Consider the following 7,500-nt stretch of genomic DNA (forward strand, 5'->3'; position numbering starts at 1 on the left):
AATTTGACGCAGCCCGAAAAGATTTCTCCCCGTCTTCTCTTTTTCTGCATTAGGGGACGGAGAAGGGGGGTCGCTGATTTAATGAAGCGGCCTTGCTCTGGATATGCTGTATCTTGAGACACTGCTTCTGACCCAGGACAGTGGGCGAGATGTAGGAATGACCCGTCATCCAGGAGGAGCCAAGATAAGAGGGAGGGAGTGGGGTGAATTGGAGTGGAGTATGTGTGGGATGGAATGGGTGGGAGTGAATTTTATGCCTTTTTTTTTTTAGCTACCTCCCTTGTTCGGGGGAAAGAGCCTTTGGTATATGTATGTATGTATTTATATATATATATATATATATATATATATATATATATATATATATGTATTATATATATATATATATATATATATATATACATACATGTACATACTGTATGTATAACTTTCCGGTTTTGCATGTTGTATATATTGGTTCACCATGACAACTTTGTCTTCGTAAAAGTTTATCTTTTCCTGTCAACTTTGTTTCTTGCGTTTATCGTATTTGCATGTTGGATACAGTGCCTTACCTCGACGATTGTTTTAGTTGTTTATTTCACTATTTATGCCCTTTTAGTTTATATCCTTATCAACATGGCTTCTACGCAAGAACCTATAACTTGTGTAGATCCTGAAGCTTCTTACAAAATTATTACTCCATCAAAACAAAGACATCATATACTGTACATTTGCAAAACATTCCAGGCAAAATTATGTATATTATTTCCTCTTCAACTTTATTTTGCGAGTATAAGTACATTGAACATTGTGACTATAATTAGGTTTGTTTTAAAGTAGAATATATTTTCGTTCTCACATTATTGAAGTCCTGTAGATCTCGGTTTACGAGACAGTTTCTTATAATGCGGTTCCAAGAACGCAAAATTTTGATTAAACTTTAAAAGATGGTTCTTCAAGCTACGAGGGTTGCCGACCACTACCCTATGGTAATACCTCAGGGGTCACGTGATAGATGATCGAACATCACATAATATACATGCTCGATCATAGAAACACGATTCGATAGCAACTCTTCGCTCAGTATGGCCGCGCAACACCGGAATTCCTCCGTCTGTTTCATCACTTATACATTTGAGTTTGTAAACTCCATATTCGCATTTGTCATACTTTTTCGACTTTGAATATTGGGCCCGTTTGCGTACAACAAAACATCTCGACATATTTCAGTGGTGATTGAACTCTTATTCTGCGTGAAGTGTTCAGCTGTTTACAAACAAGTTTACCTTATGTGGCGCCATCCTGGAAGAGTGGTTAGCGTTCTTGCTTCGAACGCGGAAAGTCCGGGGTTCGATCCCCGGGGGGCGCAACTGGGCCAACGACTAAATCGTACTTCTACGGCTGCCCAACCCCTCTCTGCAACGGTGGACATCAGAGGTGAAGTGTACCATTGTTGCTCTGCTGTGGAGCACTGGTTTCACACTCCATTGACAAAAAGAAGAATCAATCTATAACAATCTCGACTTCACATGCAATTGGCACCTTACGAGCAACCTTACCAAGACTGATGGTGGGCACAGAGGCTGTGCCGCCCGACAGGGGATAGATTGGGGGTCTTGCAAGGGACACTAAAATTACAGTTATTTATTTACTTATTTATTTATTTATTTATTCTATTTATTGATTTGCTTTTCTATTTATTTGTTTATTTATCTATTCATTTATTATTTTTAGACGCGTTTGTGGTGGTTTATTCGTCTCAAATTTGGCAGAGAAACGCAGCCCAATTCGACCAAACATTACTCCTTATTTCATTTCCCCATTTGGGATATTGCCTGCAAGACTTATACATGACATCCCCTACGAACCAGGGTCACGCAGCAGTCCTTTATGACTGAAGACTAATCTCCTCTCAAAAAGGAATAACGGTCACTTTGAACATCGACTAACCCTCCATTTAGCTACTGGCCTCCTTAGTTAATTTCAACTGCCCTCCTTAGTTGATTTTAACTGCCCTCCTTAGATTTTAACTGCCCTCCTTAGTTAATTCTAACTGCCCTCCTTAGTTAATTTTAATTGCCCTCCTTAGTTGATTTTAACTGCCCTCCTTAGTTGATTTTAACTGCTCTCCTTAGTTAATTTTAACTGCACTCCTTAGTTGATTTTAACTGCCCTCCTTAGTTAATTTTAACTGTCCTCCTTAGTTAAATTTCACCTTGACTATTTCCTCTAGGACTCCACCTCTTCAGTAAGATACTGTCCCCAAGGATAGAAGCGCTGGTTGACTACCTTGTTCCACTTGGGCCATGAATTCACGACGCCTCATAACAAGACATTGACGAGGTACCAATGTCGAGCGAGGTGTTACTACCTAATATATTTCGCGATTGGTCCTAGGGATTTCGATATGACCCAGATCGAAAGAGAATACCCAGTACTCGAGTTGATCTCTTTGATTTTTTCGAACATCCCCGCGCACGCAGGCACAAATCGGTAAAACAAAATAAAAAGTGCTTACAAACAATTTGCGTGGCGACACAAACTACCCCTCAACTTTGGCGCCGCCCTGCGACTCACGACGCCCAAGCATTTCCGCCCAGACTAAACTGTTCACAGCCGAGCTGCTCCTCCTCTTCCTGTTCCTGTTCCTGTTCCTGTTCCTCCTCCTCCTCCTCCTCCTCCTCCTCCTCCTCCTCCTCCTGCTCCTCCTGTCCCTCCTCCTGTTTCTGTTTCTGTTTCTTCTTCTCCTTCTCCTCTTCCTTTGCCTCCTACTTCTCCTCTTCTTCCTGTTCCTGTTCCTCCTCCTCCTCCTCCTCCTCCTCCTCCTCCTCCTCCTCCTCCTCCTCCTTTCCCTCCTCCTCTTCCTCCTCCTCCTGTTCGTCCTCTTCCTCCTCCCTCCTCCTCCTCCCTCCTCCTCCTCCTCTTCCTCCTCCTCCTCCTCCCTCCTCCTCCTGTTCCTCCTCCTGTTCCTCATCCTGTTTGTTTCTTCTTCTCCTTCTCCTCTTCCTTTGCCTCCTACTTCTTCTTCTCCTCCTCCTCCTCCTCCTCCTCCTGTTCGTCCTCTTCCTCCTCCCTCCTCCTCCTCCCTCCTCCTCCTCCTCCCTCCTCCTCCTCCTGTCCCTCCTCCTGTTCCTCATCCTGTTTCTGTTTCTTCTTCTCCTTCTCCTCTTCCTTTGCCTCCTACTTCTTCTCCTCCTCCTCCTCTTCCTTCTCCTCCTCTTCTTCTTCTTCCTCTTCCTCTTCCTTCTCCTCTTCCTCCTCCTCATCCTCCTCTTCTTCTTCCTCTTTCTTCTCCTCCTCTTCTTCTTCCTCTTTCTTCTCCTCCTCTTCTTCTTCCTCTTTCTTCTCCTTCTCCTCTTCCTCCACCTCTTCCTCCTCATCTTCTTCCTCCTCTTCCTCTTCCTCCTCACGTTTCTCCTCCTACTATTCCTCCTCCTCCTCCTTCCTCCTCCTCCTCGCAAAACGCTTCCAGTGAGCGGAGATTGATGGGTTTGGTGTCGCCCTTGTCTACGGTGACAACTTCGAATGGCCTAGCTAGCCCCCCCCACCCCACCCCGCCCTGGTCTCAGAGGTGAGCTGCCGTTTAGGAATTACACCCACGTCAGAGTGTGGGGAAAAAAAGGGAACAAGGAGAACAAAAAGAACAAACGAACGAATAAATAATGATAAATAAACGAGTAAATAAACGCATGAATTAATAGATGGGGGAAAAAAGTGAACAAGGAGAACAAAAAGAACAAACGAACGAATGAATAATAATAAATGAACGAGCAAATAAACGCATGAATTAATAGATGGATAAATTAATCCATTAACTAGCTAATAATAATTGTGAACAAGTAAACGAACAAGTGAATAAACAAAACAATAATGGATGCCTGAGAACATATAGGTTAGTTATTTGATTGTGTAGTAAAGTAAATGAATTTGAATAATCAGGTAAATTAAAGATAAAATGTTTGGCAAATATTTGACGGTCACAGATCAACGTTGAGCCCCCAAGAAGGCGTAAAAAGGGGTAAAATCCCCCCGGGTCGTGGCCTCTCAAGTGACCACCTTGAATCACTTTCTTCAGGTCAATTTTTCACATAATCCTCTGCTCTTTCTCTCGCTCTCTTTCACCTTTTCATAATGAGTTGCTCTCTTCCACTCTCTTCACCAAACATCCTTCAGCCTCTGCTGGTGTCATCGGAAACGGGTTGTGGGTTCGAATCCCGCACTCCTAGCAGTGACTGTGTGATACCTGCCCCAATAGTCCCCAAAATAGTACATAATCATGGAGCAGAGGTGAGACTGCGTCCATCAGAAGAAGACGATTCGGTGATCCTAATGTAGGAAGCTTCCCTCGCTTTCATCACTATTTCAGCTCAATGCGATGAGTCAGGTTCTTCATTCTGTGGCTGAAGACTCATCTCCACTCATTATCAAAGATGCATCATTTATCAGTTTTTTAAAATCTGCTGCTCCTCCTTCGTACGGACATTTCTTAAATCTCCTCTCATGGTTCCAAATCTTCGGCGCGACATTGTCCTCACATATAGAGGCGCTGATCATTCCAGAATAAATTATAAACAAAAAAAAAATCCTTCATTTCATCTTTGGTCGCCCTCATCTCCTTTTCCCAGGCGGATCCATTCCCAAGACATTTCCATCTTGCTTCTCATTTCTCTCGCCTCTCATTTCTCTCGCCTCTCGCTCGCCCGGCTGCGCTTTCTCTATCTCTCCTCTTGTCAGCATGTACCTCTAACTTCTACTCTTGGCAACAAGTGCTTGCTCCTAGTCCACTCCGCCTGCGTGTCTCCACACAGCCACCTCACCATCCCCACATCTCCCAGGATCCACCCGTTTATCCTCACCCACCCAACTCCACATCCTGACCTCTGCCACATCCCGTCCACGCGCGCATCTTCACACACTCGCCTCAGTATCCACTTATCTGGTACTACATATATTATCACTCTTATTTCTGTCACACCGTTCAACCTTTTCCTTATCTTCTTCATGTGTATAGTTTCCAGTCGAGGCATCAGGTCTCGTAAAAGGCGAACTGTACACACCTTTAGTCTCAGTATTACTGGCATCTAGTCACCAACGCACCTAATAGCGTGGCACCATTTTTTTGTCCTGTCCGTATTATACTTTCTATTTTTGGGGTAAAAACCACCACTTACATCCCTCTGTATTCCCATGTGTCTCTCTAGAGTGACTTACTTAGTCCAGACTTGCCTCTTGAATCATTAAAACACACACACACACACACACACACACACACACACACACACACACACACACACACACACACACACACACACACACACACACACACACACACACACACACGCACACACATATATATATATACCGGGACATCACGAGCATAGCTCCCCTTCCCGTAAAATACTAGGTAAATACACACACACACACACACACACACACACACACACACACACACACACACACACACACACACACACACACACACACACACACACACACACACACACACACACACACACACACACACACACACACACACACACACACACACACACACACACACACACACATGGCGCTGTGGTTAGAGTTCTGGCCTGCCACTACGGAGGTCCAATTTCGAATCCCGCCTAGGGCTGAAATAATTTCAGTATCGCTGCGCTGCGGGTTGTTACTCCAACTCTCGTGGGCGGGGAGTTTGGGGTGTGTGTGCGTGTGAGGTCACAGCATTACCCATAGATCGGTCATATATGAGCTCTGAGCTCTCTTCCGGGAGGGAAATAGCTGTCGATCACGAGTCCAGCACGTGGTCCAAGACCATGGTGAATCACACACAAACACACACATACACCATTTCCTCCCCTGACTCGCCCTCCACCAGCTCGCCCTCTATTTCATAACACAACACATTAACATCTGCAGTCAGGGAGCTTGTTTGCAAAATGGTGCATCTTGTCGTGGCGGTTTAGCTGTAACATTCTCCATTAGGAGATTGAAGAGAAATGGACTTTAAGACGAAACCTTGATGCGCGGTCCTAACCTCACAGTCTGACAATGCTACACCGCATCTTACTTTTGCTTAGGCGTCTTCATACATATCCTGTTTTATTTACACATACTTTTCCAGGATTTTTTTTGTTTTTTGTTCTTTTATCTCTTACTGACGTAATCATGAAGAATTGATACAGGATCTCTGTTTTCTTGTGTAATGTTATTCCTGCTCGTTGGAAACGCGCGCACACACGCCCGCGCGAGCGCGTTTATACAGAGAGAGAGAGAAAGAGAGAGAGAGAGAGAGAGAGAGAGAGAGAGAGAGAGAGAGAGAGAGAGAGAGAGAGAGAGAGAGAGAGAGAGAGAGAGAGAGAGACAGACAGACCATGGAAAGAAACTGGAAAAAGCAAAGTGTTTAATGGATATCAGTGAAGGAAAAAAAAAAAAGAAACGCAAAGAAACGGAAATTTACGCCAAATCCATTGCTTAAATGAAAATTGAATCAGAAAAAGCTCTACACTGTCTGGTATCCGAAGGTCACACTACAGTATCCTGAACAGCTGTTGACAAAAAAAAAAAAAAAAAAAAAAAAAAAAAAAAAAAATCTTGGGATGTACATAAGAACATCAGAACATAATAATGAAGGAGACTGTAAGAGACCATAAGACCTACACTAGGCAGTTCCATATCCATTACCACTTTTTATTCCCATCCATAAAGCTGTCTAACCTTTTCTTGAAACATCCGATAGTTTCAGGGCTCGCGACATCATGGTTACTAAGTCTATTCCATCCATTGACCACTATTGGTAAATATGTTCTTGTTTATTTCCTTCTTAAATCTAAAATTTTCCATTTTAACTCCATTACTGCTAGTCCTACCCACTATCCTGTTGTCTTAATATGATGACCTTGTTTGCATCCCCATTGTTAAAGTCCTTGATCCACTTGAACACCTCTAATAGATCACCCTGCAATCTGCGTCCTTCCAGAGATTGTAATTTAATGTACCTAAGCCTGTTCTCGTTAAGGAAATGTGGATCCATTGACTGAGTTAAAGAAGACTGACATCACCATACGACAAAATGGTAATAATAATTATAATAGAGTAAAAGAAAAAGAAATTAAGAAAGGAGAGAGAGAGAAAAAGACCCAGCAATTGAATAACGAAAAATAGCCGCTCGCCAAGACCACACTAACAGAAGCTTCGGGAGAGGAGTCGCGCTCCCAGAGACCTCTGCCGGATGCACTACGCATCACCGGACCTCCAGTCCCTGCCCTTCCCGTCCGCGCGCTCATTATCTATTCAATTATGCATTTATTTATGTGTTTTTCGTACTTTTACTGAAGCCACCCCTTTCTCTTATGTAAACATGCACAATTTGTCAATGCACTCGCTCCCCTGAAGGACATAACCCAAAAAGGCATGAAATGTTTGGATTGTGTTGCGTTTTGGCTGCAGCTGATGTTTCTTCATCTCTGTATATCAACTACAGTGCTTTTTTTTACATATACTGAGCTTAAACCAGGAAAC

General features: G+C 43.5%; 1 protein-coding gene across 4 annotated transcripts in view; it reads left to right on the top strand.

The window, feature by feature from the left end:
* Positions 1 to 7,500, top strand: part of LOC143035262 (dipeptidase 1-like) — a 187,682-nt gene that overhangs the window by 21,495 nt on the left and 158,687 nt on the right. The window lies entirely within an intron of this gene.

Source organism: Oratosquilla oratoria, chromosome 18 (genome assembly GCF_046742065.1).
Source record: "Oratosquilla oratoria isolate Oo_2021 chromosome 18, ASM4674206v1, whole genome shotgun sequence".
Lineage (NCBI taxonomy): Eukaryota > Metazoa > Arthropoda > Malacostraca > Stomatopoda > Squillidae > Oratosquilla > Oratosquilla oratoria.